Source organism: Poecilia reticulata, chromosome 18, assembly GCF_904066995.2.
Source record: "Poecilia reticulata chromosome 18, P_reticulata-male-v2, whole genome shotgun sequence".
NCBI lineage: Eukaryota > Metazoa > Chordata > Actinopteri > Cyprinodontiformes > Poeciliidae > Poecilia > Poecilia reticulata.
In genome coordinates this window covers 12,585,298-12,601,317 of record NC_088847.1, presented here as the reverse complement: position 1 = coordinate 12,601,317, position 16,020 = coordinate 12,585,298, and the positions used below count along the sequence as shown (strand labels likewise).

General features: G+C 38.0%; 1 long non-coding RNA gene across 3 annotated transcripts in view; it reads left to right on the top strand.

Moving 5' to 3' along the window:
• Positions 1–16,020, top strand: part of LOC103480506 (uncharacterized) — a 95,549-nt gene that overhangs the window by 50,179 nt on the left and 29,350 nt on the right. For 2 of the 3 annotated variants that reach the window (XR_001777572.2, XR_001777573.2), the window contains exons 4-6: positions 5,138–5,232; positions 7,571–7,652; positions 13,691–13,880. This is a non-coding gene — a long non-coding RNA (uncharacterized LOC103480506). The remainder of the gene's footprint in view (positions 1–5,137; positions 5,233–7,570; positions 7,653–13,690; positions 13,881–16,020) is intronic. The other variant, XR_014084836.1, reaches the window with a different exon arrangement.

Genomic DNA, 16,020 nt, shown 5'->3' with positions numbered 1-16,020 from the left:
AGAAGCTCGGAGCACCCTGCAACACCTGAAGCGGTGGGGTCTATGTACGTCAAGAGAGAGACGTGTTGCAAAGGTGAAACTGTGACACCTCAGTCTTCACAACTGTTGCAGCATGTGTTTGTGAAATGCCAGCCCTTGTACCACCTGTAAGGATTCGCAGCTCCTCTAGTGAGTGCTGACACCTGCAAGGTCCTGTGTAAGCTTGTAATAACCATCATTTGGCGATTAACTATTTATCCATGTAGCTTGACTGTGGTTATTGGACAAGCACGGTCGTGTAAACTCTTTCCAATCCCTCCATGAAATTTCCCTTCAAACCAGATGGCACCATTTGTGAAGAGTGAAATGTGAAAAGAGGTTTCCAGAAAGATGTCCGCCGATCTCTAAATGTGGTAGAAAATGTATCACGGTCGAGCAAATGCACAAACGAAGCCTGGCTTTTAAAATCTTTGTTTATGCTACGTTTGAGCAGCGTTGACAACGTAAAATATAAAACCACTTCTTTGGACATCTAGTTGGAGAGGTGTCCCTGATCCGGGTGGCGTTGCTAACCCACTGTATTCAGTGATCACATCTTGCAATGCCTAATTAAAGCACATTCAGAAAAGTCCCCACAATTAGAATCAAAAGTATGTCATGGTTAGAAAATTATTGGGACCATGGAAAAGTCCCGAATAATAGCAAAGTTACAAGAGATTCAAAAACCCAGCTTACAAATCAACAAACTAGTTGACCTCAGGCTGTCAATAACTGACCCCGCCGTTTTTATCAAAAAGGCTAAGCTGGTGTTAAAAAAAAAATCAAGGACAAATATTGTAATTCCTGGAAAACAAGGCATCCAAGCAGGGGATTAAGGTCATAAAGTAATATTTTAGTCTATATTTATGATCAGTTAAGTGCAAATGTTAAGAGGGGTGGGCCAAGGTAAAGAGTTAAGATATGGTAACAGGAGGTGTACAGATTAAGGCGGGGCCGCTGGCGCATTTTCTTGTTTTGATTCTCATATGATGCAGCTTTCTGCCAAGTAACACTATTGAAGCCAAAAACGGCAAAAATAAACCAAAAACTAATGGAAAAATAGGAAAGCATAGTACCACTTTTCATGTTTAACTTGCTACTATTTTACTTCAAATCACCACTAACAGGGATATTTGTATCTCTTATAGGGATATTTTTCACTCTAACCATTTATATACATTGCTTTGTGCCAAATAAGTCGAAAGCGTGACAGGACATTTGTTATTCAGCATAGTATATGGTTTATAATCACTACCCACAGCTCAGAAATTGAGGCAATGGAACAAACTGACTCAAATTCCATCTTTTCTTCTCACAGCAATCAGGCAGCAAAAGAGGCTAAAGGTCTGGCTCAGAGGCACCCTATCAGCAGCTGTGTATTGAGCGGCGGATTACCCTGCTATATGAACAAGCATTTAAAGTAGACGATGAAAGCTGACAGCATGAATCCTGAATATCCCTTTCGGTGACACAGGTGGTTTTGTCACACGTTTTCTCACACATTACACGAGAGAGCGAGGAAGAGAGAGACATGTGGGTATTAAATGAAAACAGAAACTTGCAGCCTGTGCAGTAGGATGATTTGATTAATAAAGAGGATAGAAGTGTGACTACTGACATTTAGGTGACATTGTGCACATCAACATCTGCTTTGTTTCGCAGAGACAGATCTCTCCCAGGGGTTTCTGCTGCTCAGCATCGTCAAATCCTTGTGGGATTTGCTCTGTGTGTGTGTTTGCTTATTGTGTTTGTTGCATTACCATACTTGCAAGACTGAATGTGTCTGGAAAATTAGGGTTCTTGTGTGGTAGTCGTGTGTTCGTGTAAGATGGGCTGAACATTTAGCTCCACATTCTCTCATCTTCAGTCAGTAGAGGTTTTATAAAAAAGGGTTCACATCCCCCATGAGATTACATCCTGTACCACACAAACCCAGCTCCTCTCTCTTCCCGTAACACAGACACAAGGGGAAGTAATCAAGGTGGCCTTATGATCCGTGTAGCTTCCAGTTAGCCTGGATGAGGCTTATTAAAGTATCTGTTAGTTTTAATGAGCCATTGATAAAAAATATACACATTTTAAGAAAAAAAAAAAAAAAGATTGACACACCCACATGTTCTTATGTGAGCTGATGATCTCGTTGGTGAATCACAAAGACTAAAATTTTATTTTTACGACATTATCTCGAGATAAAATGTATTTCATCAGGGTAAGAGGTAAAGATATTCAGTTATTTTACTTCAGAAAACATTGTTTAAAATTCCTAACAAAATTCAATTAATTTAATTTTTTTATTTTATTTTTTTTTTTTTACGAGACACCAATTTAAACTGTAAGTTACTGATACAAATGCCTAGCAAACCATCCTGTTTAATCAAATTTCTTCTCAATCCAGTCAATTCCAATACTGTCTAAATATATGATCAAATTCCAAATACATAAGGTTTGTTCTATCCTACTTATAAAGTAAGTAATTCACCATGTGACCACTCAGTAAAATATTGCTGGTAAGTCCAGAAACCATTGTCATAACAGCAATCACTCATCTGATTGCTGTAACGACATTAATGCTTTTACTGCAGTCTGGTGCATTCATGGTGGAGACGGTATGAACTTTCACAACTACAGCTACAGCTACTACAATGTTGGCTCTGAATAACTCAACCCACCAAAACAAAAGGTCATCAAAGTTCAGGATAATGATGCTGGAAACAGATTTATGTGTAGAAATTCTCCACATAAATCAGGGCAAGCACTTTCAATTCTCTAAGAAGTGCTAATAATTGAAGACCTGGAGCTAAAAATCGACTTGAGTACCGTGTTTCCCCGATAGTAAGACACCCCTGATTGTAAGACGTATCGGAGGTTTCAGGGGGGTCGGCTAATTCTTACTTTCCGGGAAACACGGGGGTATTGCCGCCTCCCTCTCATCTAGATGCGCGCCGCCTCCTGCCCACGTCCGCATCGTCCCCCTCTCCTTACGTCACCGCCCCGTCCCCTGGACTTCCTTTTATAAAACTGTTTTGTGGTTTATACAATACTGTTCAGGTTGTTAATAAACGTTAATTTTATAGTTAAAACAAAAAATTCAAAAAAATTTTTCCAATATAAGACATACCCCGAAAGTAAGACATAGTGGGGCTTTTGGGGATAAAAAGAAAGTAAGACACCGTCTTACTTTCGGGGAAACACGGTAGTATTTGGAACTGTTCTGAATTTTATCCACCTGTCAAATAGGTTGACAAACTTAACGTTTTGAAGTGTAATAAGTGTTATAGTTCATGTTATTGGACCACAACATATTGTTCCACAAGGCTTTGGCAGCTTCTAGCCACAGTGTTTTTTTCTCTAATAGGTTTTCTCTTAGATGCACTCTTTCAGGCAGCTGATTAGTAGTGCACAGTATCAGGTGGGGAGGGGGAAGTGGTACCCTACACTATACCCATACTAGAGAATACATCAGACACCTCAGCCATTTCTGTGGCATCTAATTAAAACAGTGGGAATGATGATGTGAAAAAAATATAGACCTTCATAGTGACCCATGTTTTCATCCTCTTGAGCTACCTTCGTGTCATTGTTCCAAGAAAACTGTTTTCCATGTAGTTAAATTGATAAAACAACAGATCAACTTCTTGCAAAAATTGATCTGTTGAGAGCAAGCTTTTAAAGTCATGATTACAGGATAGTCAAACAGTGTTCTTGAAAAAGTACAACTGATGCTCATGGGCACAGCCATTACTGGCATTCACTCAAACCTCTTTTGTGTGAAAACAGACTGTGGTGATTTCTGCGAAGACGAAACCTAATTTCTGTTGCTTTACCTGAATGTGCCACAAGTTTGCAAAATAAGAAACAGAATCAAATCACATTCAACAACTTTTACAACATGTTGCATACTATTTTTTTTATGTAAATACATGCATGCTGAATGAGTAAACAGAGAACCTAATGTACCACGGAACTGTGAAATGTGAACTTTGTCATAATGAATGCAGAAATAACTGTTTCGTTCTATGTTGCAATATTTTTTTTTCTAGTCTGAAAGATGCTCCCGTCGGACCCAAAGGATTAAAAATGTACAACTAAAAGAAATAAACAGCATGAAGGAACCTTCTCCCTTTAGATTTTTGTTTCTTCATTCTGTTAATTGCATTTGACTGCATGGACAGCCAAATCTATTGATCTTAGCAGAGGCTGAAATTGGCTAATTATTTTAGCTTGGATAGCAGTGGGGATGGGTGACCAGACACAGACAAAACAACGACTATTCTTAAAATCACTCCATTGCTGACTGAGACGTCCAATTGAGGCATGGGTCAGCGCCCTTTACTGAAGTACATTAAATGATTAAATACTGGGGAAGAATCGTGAGCTGTGTTACTTTGGTATGCTAAGGCGACATGTAAACCAAAAGCTGCTGGTTGGACCAGTGGGACACTTAAAAGATCACTGTGAGGATCAATACGTGAAAGTATAGGGCTCAATTCATTTGCTAATTTGGGTCAACCTGCTTGGGTCACTTTAAATGTGCACATGAATTACCTTGTGAAGAGAGGCCGCATGCAAAGAAAGACAATGCCTTATGTTTTCATATTTTCTTAGAAAACAAACAAAAAAACAAATCTAATGTAATTTTCTACTAAGCTGATTTTGAGATCATTGCTTTTTAATAGATTTGTAAATAAAGAAGAAAAATACAATCTGTGGCCGGTTTTAATCTGTGTTTAAACCATAGTACTTAATATTTTTATCTTTATGTGACATGTCTTGTGACCTTACTGCTATTACACTTGAATTTCCACAGTGTGGCACAATATTTCGATTCGATTCAATTCGATTCTATTCTATTCTATTCTAGAGTTCTGAGTTTGAGGGAATAGATGGAAGTCGGGCAATTCCAGTCTCTAGCTAAGTTTTCTGTGAATTTCTGGATCAAAGATGGCCTTCCCCTAACATCAAATTACTGTATTTATTTTCAGTCTCCCTATGTTCTTCTATGTGCTCAGAAAAATGCCTTCGAGTACTCTGTGCTGCCTCTGAGCAAAACTTACTAAAAAGTTCTAAATTACCACAATTCATTTTGGCTGCTTGGTGATTTCCTTTGTTTTAATGGCAGAACTTGCTGGGCACAGCGGGACGGAAATGGCTTGGTGTCCATCACTGTGTCAGAATGGAATAAAGCTGTGATGCACTCTGGCCTGGAGCCACAGGGTGAGTCAGGCGATTAGACACACACACACACACACACACATACACACGCATACACCTACACTGTAGTGTAAGGTCAATATAAAACAACCACAGTTGAGTCAAAACCTGCATTTGTGATCTGCCATTGAAGTGAGACTAAGTGAAATGACAACAAGTTGGCAGAAATTATAATTGTGTTGTCAGCAATCGCATCCAGCTGCTCTACACATTATATGGAAAATATTTATTTGAAAATGATCATTATTTCTAAAGAAATATTCCTCTTTTATGGCTGTTACCGTGTTCATGCTTACAGTGTGAGGGGTGGAGCAAAACCAACTCTCCTTCCGCTTGCTATCTTTTGCTCTTTTTCTGTCTTTCTTTTGTCAGTACAAAACAATTTTTGCTGGGAAGGAAAACCTTAAGACGTAAAATAAAAAAAGGAAAAACCGAGAAGAGCAAGACCAGATGTGAGGTTGGTGTGACCTGTAAGACAGCAGGGTTTGTGTTCAGTCATGTAGTCTGGGGCACTTGTTGAGGTGATGCACCTTTTTTTTTTCTTTCTTATTCTGCTAGTAAATGTTTCATAGGAGAAAGAGCACACGAGTGAATAAAAGCAATTTCAAAAACATAAATGCGCATGTGAAAAAGGGCAGAGATGAGATACGACTCCCACTGCCAATGTGTTAGTAGTGAAACATTGCCGCCCAGCCTGGTTTTGTGTTTAATCACTTTATGACTCATATGCCATCTTTGATCCCTATGAGGATGTTTACCATAAGGAAACTTTCAGCGCGAAGCAAGCGCAAAAAACTGATACACATCTGAGGGTGCGTGTCATGAGAAGGGAAAAAAATAAAAATTCAACGGTTTAGCAGTACAGTTACTGATAGTTGCAGTTCTTGATTTTAAACAAAATGTATGCCTTCTCACCCCACAGGTTTTCAATAGGTCTGGAAACTGAGAATGCCTCAAGAGGAGGCTGAGTGTGTGTCTGGTGAACCATTTCTGTGTGGTTTTGTATCAATATCCCATGACAGAAAACTATAAAACCCACTTTCAGTGGTAACCAGTTTTTATTTAAAATATCCTGCTGTTTAAAAAAGAAAAGCATCACAGATCCTTGACCGCACCTAACGGTACGCATGTGATCCTTTTTCCTCATGCACTTTGTCTTGTGCAGGTCTTTTCTGGGGTGTTATGAATTACTAAATAAAAAGTTCTTTTAGCTTTAAAAGGAGAAAGCAAACAAAAAAAAAATGTTACAGTGTCTATACTAACACCGCATACCACATTTTGGTACGTTAAAAGTATCCTGTTCAGACTCGAGGCTTTATTGATTGACGGTACCATTATTTACTGTATTTCATTAGTGAATACATTATCTATATAATGTATTCACATTCAGGATATCAAAAATGATTAGCAGCCTAACACATAATAAATGTTTGTTAGAAAGCCGAAAGATAGTTTTTGATATTGTAATTACTATAAATGTCAAATATGAATTTTGTGTTAATTGAATTGACAGACACAATCTAAAGAGCAGTTAATCAACATACTCTCAAAAATTTGGCGACATTTAAGTCTTCACTAGGCTTGTAAATATAGAAATTGTTGGCTCTCCATATACAAATAAATTTTTTTTATTTATTTTTGCTGACTGAGGCCAGACCAAAACATACATTAAATCTGTGGCGGTTTTAAGGTGAGTATGAAAGTAATTGCTTAACCAGTTAGGCTTTTATTTTGTTATTAACTGCTTTATTCTTTCATGTAAGCGGTTATTGATCTATTGCCTGCAGTAATAGATGCTGTGAATGAACTTTGCAAGTGGTGCCGGGGACAGTGACGGCACCAAACCGTTTCTATCCGTGTGAACAAAAGACCCAACTCCAGGGGATCAAAAGAGACTCCTGCAAATTGCACTCGCCACTTAATTTAGGAGAGCTGAAATTATTCTTTTTAGAAAAATCAAAGCTTTTCAGAAGAACCAGCAGTCTCATAAGGCCTGAATCTATCGTACCATTTTCCTTTTGAGAATATTCAATTGTACAACCTCCTCACATCGAAAGATTCTACATCACGAATAGTGTTTTTTTTTTTTCGTGTGGCATTTTTGAGAAACAGACATTTGCAAAGACTTGCGCCAATATCTCCTCCACGAACTTTGCTTTTTAGGTTTATTTTTTTCAAAACCTTTGTGACGGAGACTTAAGGCACAGCGAGTAACCACATCATTTGTCAGTAGTTGTTTTTCTTTTAGAGCAAAAAGTCTGGATATAGGGTGTTGGAGGGGCGTTGGGTGTTTGATAGTCAATCAACAAGTCACCTTTTTCTCAATCTCTTTCCCTTACAGTTTGCCGCCATCCATTTGTCATTTCTCTGCCTCCTCCAGCTCTGTCCCTCCATTTTCTTCTCACACGCTCACTTTCTCTTATGTAAGTACTTCTCATTAATCACAGCCTGGCTCCAACTACTAAGACCTGTATGGATTTTTGTCAAATTGCTTCTGCCACATAAATCTAGTACATATAAATTTGTGTGCATTCAACTCTCAACTGATGTCTGATTAATGGTTGAGAGTACATTCGCCCGTTCCACTGCAGTTTGTTTGGCCTCACAACTAGCGAGCGTTCATACCTCATGCTTGGCGAAGGATCACATCATTGGCTTATTTGTTGCTGCAAGTCATTGTGGGAAATCTATCATACGGCGGCAGGGGTCATGGGGAGTCTGGTGGTTAATAACAGCCGACCTGGGTACACTGAAAAGAGATCAGTCAAACCTCCAGTCTGTGAATCCACTCGTTGATTTTTCTCTTCATTGCCAAGTTTACATGTAACTAAATATGTGAAAGTGAAAGTGACTCGCTAGTTATTTAGCTGAGGAGTGCTTATAGACATTTTTATAAAAATTTTAATGTTTGTTTATTTAGCCATATTTCTGACCCACATACAAGATTTAGTGTAAGGACACAAGAGGGAAAAGTTCATTGACAACAATAACAATGATTAATGTGATGATCTTGATCTGACCGGCTAAGGAGACGGGGGGCGGGAAGGGGGGAAAGCAGGAGCACTTTGAGGATGAGGGCGAGAGCTGAGCAAGAAAGATGAATGTATAAATATAGCAGATGTACTGAGAGCAGAAGCTTAGCGATAGATGTAAGTGGATGAACACGAGGGAGAAGTGAAACCCAGGTTATCGGTCTGTGTGGAGGTCTGGAACAAGTAAATCTGCGGAGAGTGTGGAAGTTCTTGAAGCAGGGTGACCGGTTAGAGCGTTTCAAAGGTGGACAGGTGTGAATGAAGGAGGTTACCTTAAAAGTGAGCACAGGTCAGTGTTGGTTTACAACATGTGGAAAACTCAATACGGGTTGGAGGTGCTGCACATGACATCCAGGTGTCAAATTGATGGTTCGACATGTTGCCTAACGTTTAAAAATTAGCAAAAAATTAGCCATAGCTAATCTTTCATCCTTAAGGCAAAATACTGTTTTATTGTACAGTGTGGGCATCCCACTGCAAAGCAAAGGTCATAAATCCATGCAAAAGTACCTTTTGAAAACAACATTTAAGAAGGTACTAAACACCCAAATTTTTGTTTTTAAAATTAGGGGGTGGGAGGGGGTTTATATTGGTTTGATGTAATTTTAAATGTTGCGTGTTAATTACCTGTTGGAACCTCCCAATTAAAAGAAACAAAGGCGTTAAAAACATCAGTCTTTGTCTATTTAACCTGTATGACGTTTTTCATCTGGTGATGGAGTTATTGACAAAAATAGGCTTGAAATTTATCGAATGGGTTTGCAGAAATAAAATGAGCTGCACACAATGAAATCGCATACAGGAAGGCCGAAAACCAATCACCGTTTCAAGGGAATGTTAGTACCGAAGAAAAATAATTCGGAAGACTCAGCGCACCTGGTACACTGACATTAAGGAGGACCCTCAAGGAGTCTCTCAAGTCCGTTTCCATGGATCAAGATCAGGTCGTCAAAGCAACAAGCCTTGTTTTTCTTTTGATCATCACTTGAGTTGTTTGAACGAGACGGAAAGAGGTCTTCTTTTGATAGAAATACCAAGTGTAGCAAAAGAAAGCCCCCCAAAAAAGCATTTTATTATGATTTGAATTACTTCTATATCCACTTAACAAATCTGTTCTTCTGTATCTGCAGCTAGACCTGTAATCTAATAATTACTTATTTAGATAGGCTCAGTAAATTCCATATAACCGCAACAACTGTAATCCAATAAAAAATGTATTCTGAAATATCTGGAAATGTTGACGTTGGCTCACAATGTGCGATCATAGGTAGAATCTTTACGGCGTGTGTGTCCATTTCCACCGCAAAGGCAATAAAATTACCTGAAACGACAGCGGCCTCGGGGGTGCAATCGCTGGGAAAAATAAACCGCAGAGAGAATTTATGTGATCACAATTAAATCAGCGTTATTGCAGGAGTTTCCTCATGAACTTGTTTATTTGTTCCTACCCTAACACATAAAAACAAAACAAAAAAAAACTTGGCTCTTACTCCCTTTGTGCATTCATAAAATAAACATGAAATAGAAATCAATTTAACAAAGCCCTAACTGCTATTCCTTGGATGCCATTTCCCACGGTTGTGCGGGAAAATAAAATTTAAAGACAATAAAAACGTCATAAATTGTGGATATCAAACAGTTTCCTCCAAGGTTTATGGTCGAATTCCCCGCGCTGATGTGATTTTTAAATCGTTATTTCACACCAGTGAGCATGAAAAGGAATTAGAATTTATATTACAGTGGCATGCTTTGTGTTTGATACTATAGAGGTGATCAATGATTTCATTAATTAGCTCCACATATTTGAGCTTTGGGAACCGTATTTTTTCTTTTTTTTTTTTTATATCCTTTCTACCCACCATGTGCTCTGTGCTCTATCAAAGCTACTTCCATCTTATAGTCCTACCCTCCAAGTTTTATAAGCCTGTCAGTCCCAATCCATCAGTTACAGGTCAGATCAAAAGTTTGCCTACACTCATCCTTAGTATGACTCTCATAATAATTTGAGTGTATGAATTTTTTTTTTTTTTTTTTTTTTTTGGACTGTTCTTTGTATGGGGTGACTTATAATTCGACAACCAACTGTAAAAGGTAATGCAGCTTTTTCTGCAGTCCACAGAGGGACGTAACTATTCATACTGGCTCAATAATACATACAGATACATAAAGACACTTCCACTGGTATTTGGGTACATGTTCCTTTGCAACTTGCAGAGAAACCAAATCCTTTTTTCAGATACTAAAACACTAGCTTCTCATTTGTTCAACAATCATCTTGACAACCACAAGATGATCTTATCTACAACCACGGTTGTAGATAAGATGTTAACCTGTTTGAGAAGGGTTAAATTATTAGCCCTAATTCCTTTCTGCAAACTCCTGGCAGTGCTTTCTGCAAGGAGGTCTGTCCAACACATTATCGATACTGGGAGGTAAAGCGGGCAGCCATTGTCTTCAAGGAAGAAATGTAGCCAGAAAACAATCCTGATCACTTATACATTTAGTGAAATAATCACAGAAGAAAAGAAAAACAGCAACTGTAGAACTCAAGGCTAGGTTTACTAGTAAAATAAGACAATGTGAAGGGAACTCGAGGGATATGGACTATGTAGCCATTAGAAAACCACTAACCAGTCAGGCTAACTGGAGAAAAAGCCTTCAATTTACAAGTTAGCGAGATGTTTGGACTCTGGAGCAATTGAAGCAATTGATGAGTCCAGATTTACCCCGTTCTACCAGAGTGATTGGCACATCATGCTACGAAGACATGACATGGTGATCTGGGATTTCTGCAGTTGGTCAAGTCTATGTTCTGCAACGTCATGAGGTCAACAGACTGTCTATAAGACGGTCTTTCAAAATGCAATGACAACACTGACCTTTATCGATCCGTTTCTCCCCATTCAAGGAGATTTTCCCATTTTTATAGCTACAGTTGCCCAAATACATAGAATATTTTTCTAAAACGCTCACAATTGTTTGCTAAGTGCTCAAAAGAAGGTCAGAACATTGAGTAATTGAAATGATGTCAGTTGTTCAACAGGAAGGACAATCATCTGAAATCTCTAGATTTATAATAGATACAGTTGCTTGCGCTGCACCAACAGCACTTCAAGTACCAAGCATTTTTGGCCAACAGTGGTTTATAACTAAACTTCTACATTTGCTTGAGATCAAACAGAACTTTAAAAACCATCTATAAAAAAATGTCATCGGAGGCAACCGAAAAAATGGATGGGAAAAGCATAAAAACTATCCAGTGAAAGGACAAAAATAACTTTTGGAATTCTACAGGTTTTATGAAAGAAATTTTTCCACAGAGCTTTTTTTTAATTTGCTCTTCTGTCTTTGATTTATTTATTTTTTCTGTTTTGGCTTGTTGTTCAGCAGGGTGATAATAAATAAATAACAGAGTGATTTTTGCATATTAATCATAGCCATCACTGACTCAGGTTGAACTTCAAAGCCTCTCATCGCCTGGCAGTGTAAATCAAATATTACAGACCCTGCAAGAGATTATTCATGGCACTTAATCGCAGTAGGTACTCATGCCTAGCATCTAACTAAACAGATGCGAAACCGATCAACTCATTTTTCTTTGTCAATTTTGTGCCCCAGACAATTAGTTTCTAAAAAAAAAAAAAAAAAAAAAAAAAGGGGTAAAACTTAATAGGACGAATCCAACTGTGTACACATTTTACTGGCTGATTAGTTATTACACCTGATGTTTGTTATAATTTAATATTTGAATATTATTCAAATAAGGAACAATGTGACTACCTAAAGGCAGAAGTAGTGATAGAAACTCACATTAAGAATCACTGAGTGACGATTTTCTTGGCATTCTGAAAGCAGTAACTTGGAAATCTAACAAAGCAACTAAGGGCTCTTTGTGGTGAGCTCAATTTACCTATAATTTACCACATATCTCCATTACTGAGGGATCAAGGCGGCACATCGTTTTACAAATATGGTCGTCACTTTATGTTAGAGCGGCATGGCCATAAAGTTTTTGTTATCGAATGGTGCTCTCAAAATTACTCGTCTGCTCTGAAAAATGATTGAACACCTAATTACGATATATTTATGTCTGGAGCTTTCAGTGTTTATCATTTTTATGACCCTGAAATATGAGGATATTTGCATGTTAAATTACACAAATTGGAATAACTTGGTGCCCCCGAAACTTCAATTTTGGTGGTTATTACGTTTTTTTAATTAACTTTCATAAATGTGGGAGTGACTTCCTAAGAAATTAGGGGCCTTTAAAAATAATAAATAAAAAAAAGTGACATGTCCTATTCCAACAGAGTGGGCTGAGAGTCTTTCTCCATGGTTGCTATATTCTTCTGTCACCACTAGGGCTGAACCATCCCGCCCCACAAACACACACGCTCACACTTCTGGAGTTAATGAGTGCATCAAGTCATATTTGCATCCCGCTTCGTATTCTCATTATCCAGCATTCATTATATTTAGCTATATATATATATATATATATATATATATATATATATATATATATATATATATATATAAAGCTCACAACAGTTGATTGGTATGCATTGCCTAAACATTAATTACATTCACATTCATTCTAATTTGTCTTAATTCCCCCTCTTTCCACCCAAAAAACAACAGAATGCTACCCGCTGATTATCCCGCAGCAAGCAAATTCAGAATTCTCCAAAATGAACCTGAAGATGAGCGAAACCATTTGCATATCAACAGGATGCAATCTTGCTGAGAAGTGACATCTATTCCGGATCAAATATGAGAAAACAAATACTTGTCACACTTTTGCATTTTTTTTGTGGCAAATCTAGATGTAACTGACTTGTGCTAAAAAAAGAAAAGAAAAATCTTTTATTCCCCCGAAATTAAAAATGTGTAGCATATATATAATGATTATTAATCTTAAGATGTGGGAGACACTGCAGTATGCTGTGAACCAGAGTATGTGGAATTGATTAGAGTGAATCTGTAATTACCTGGCTGGTAATCACCTCATACATCAACTGAGACCCACATGGAAAATTGGAAATCGATACTAAAATATAGATGAGGGTAGATTTTTTTTTTTTTTTTCATTCATCCCAGCAAAAGCACACAACAAACACAGTATGAGAACATAAACATATACATCACATAGAGGAAGATGAGTTTGGGAATTACCTTTCAATGGGGTTCCCTGAATAGCAGAGGAGAAAAACTGTCTGATTTCTACTGCAGCATTTAAATCGGTCTACTTGATTTATGAGAACTATTTTCAAAAGTCATTACAAAATATGTAATATCGAAGCACAGCGGTACTGCACATTTTCCACGTAACCAATATTTACACCGTCACCTGCAATTACATTACCAGATGTATTTTTTTTTCTGTTCATGTGTGCTTCTAACTGAATTCAGATCCTTGTTATTTCCAGGCAAAACTCTTGACAGCGAAAAAATACAATTGTGGAGGAATCCACTAAACCCACACACCTTGCTGGAGAACGCTGTTCGGATCGCTGGATCCTAAGAGTGTCAAATGTCTTTTCTGCTGGAAGTAGCCATCAGAAGACGGTTCTACGCTGTGGACATAAAAGGCTCGATCCGGTCAGCAATGATACTTAGGTAAGCTGGGGTATCTTCTGCTTCACAAAACACCCCATGCCGCGTCTTCCCCACTCACCTCTTCCAGTCTAGTGGCAGTTAGTAGTTAGCATACACCTGGTAGAACTGTGTGTCTCAGTCCAACACTCCTGAGAACGGTTGTCGACGGCATACCGAGAAGCATTGTTGTGACGACGTGCTAAAAGTGGAGTGTTGGAAAGACTGGGAGCTATTCGAGAAGTGTCAAATTACAAAGTCATGTTTGTTGTATACAACATTTTTATAACAGCTAAAGGTAACACAATTACTTGTTTGTGCTATTAAAAGGCACCAACTTCCAATGTCCCTTTAAAAGATGTGCTTCATTTCATGCTAGACCCATTTTCAAGATTTTTGCGAAGTCAGCCAGCACACTCCTTTTTGTAGGGCAGTTTTAAGAGTTTTCACAACGAATGACCTTTTCAAGGTCATGCCACAGAATCTCAGCCAAATTTAAGCCCAGACTTTGACCAGGTCACTCCACATAATATTTTCCCAAATGTATATTTTTAATCAGCAGCGGTTTTGTCTTGGATGCCACTTTTCCATGTCTCTATCTCATTATTGAATCAAAAAACACTGACCCGAGTGCTCCAGATGTTTTTCTGAGTTTCTTGTGACGTACATAAATTGTTGAAGTACTGCTGGAGTAATTTTGAAAGGCCTGGCCATTCTTGAAAAGGTACAACACTGCTCCATGTTTTATGTGTTTGTGGATTATGAATCTCATTGTGCTTTCTTAGAAATGTCTTAGTAGACCCTTTCAAAGGCTGGTAGATGTCAATGAATTTGGTCTTTTCTTAATTTTTATAGCGACTTGATAAGTTTCTTTTTCATATCCTTTAGCCTACTTTCTGTTAGATATTCTATTTAATGATATCTATGTTTTTGATTACACAGGTCCAACAGTAATCACACCTGGCTGTGGCTAGTAAAACTCATGCAAAAATAATCAAAAATACTTAGTAATTTAACTTGGGGGGCAATTACGTGTCTTGGGAATTGTCCTGTGGTGGTCAGATATTAATTAGCAACGGAATTAAATCATTACAAAAATGCTGAGAAGTTGCATTTAAAAAAAACAACAAAAAAAACAAAAAAACTCACAGCAAGACACCGAAGTAGCGAAAGAATTGCACGCAGCAGTTTTAACATATTATATTTTAATTTCTGCAGAGACCAAAATGACAAGCAATTTATTTACACAAACCTGTACAAAAGCAAATTAAGTTATGTAAAATATCTCATAAATAGAAGTGGACTTGCGTTCAATACACTTTGCCATGTTCAGCTAAGCTGCGTGCATAGTGACTCATATTAAACGATGATAAATTTGTTCCTCAAATTTCTCTACATCAACATCCATGTCGCAGGACAAATAGTAATGGGTAATATTACAAATCTCTTTACACTCATGTGAATGTTTTTTTTTGTTTTCAGTAGAGATGAGAGCACCCACCGAACGCACACCTCAGGAAGGCAAGTTTCACATTTTCTGTCACATGTTAAAGAATCACAACACCTGCTCTCATGTGGGGTTCGGGGTCCGTCGCCTTGGTGTATCAGAGAGAGAGAAAGAAAGAGAGAGAGAGAGAGAAAGAAACAACCCGTTGAGCCTATCATTTCTCAGAAAAGATGTAGAGTAGATTGTGTTCGATGTTGTTGTTCTTGTAAGGCAATCTTTCTTTCATGTCTTTTCGTTTACACCCTGTTAGAGTCTCTGTTTCCACTTTATCTGATGTTGAAATAGGAAAAAAAAAAGAGAAAAGAAAGGCATCACTTTGCAACATCATAGGGAACCCTGCAGCATACTCATTTGTAGAACAGGGTTTCCTTACCATAATCTCTAGATATGCAAACTCTGCAACTCTGTGCCTGTACTTTTTCATCACAACACGTCCTGAGGTGTGCATTCTGGCAGGGTAATGCCCCCCCCCATCTTCCTATCTATCCCTCCTAGTAAACTGTAACGTTTGCATTTTTATCTCCCCACGACTTTTCAGCAGTCAAATGTCTTTTTCTGTTGTTTTTTTTCCTTCCCCGCTATCTCTATCTTTCAGAGCTTTTGTTTCATGCACAAAAAAGGTTACTTGACCTCTGTTGTCACACATGTACATGAGCG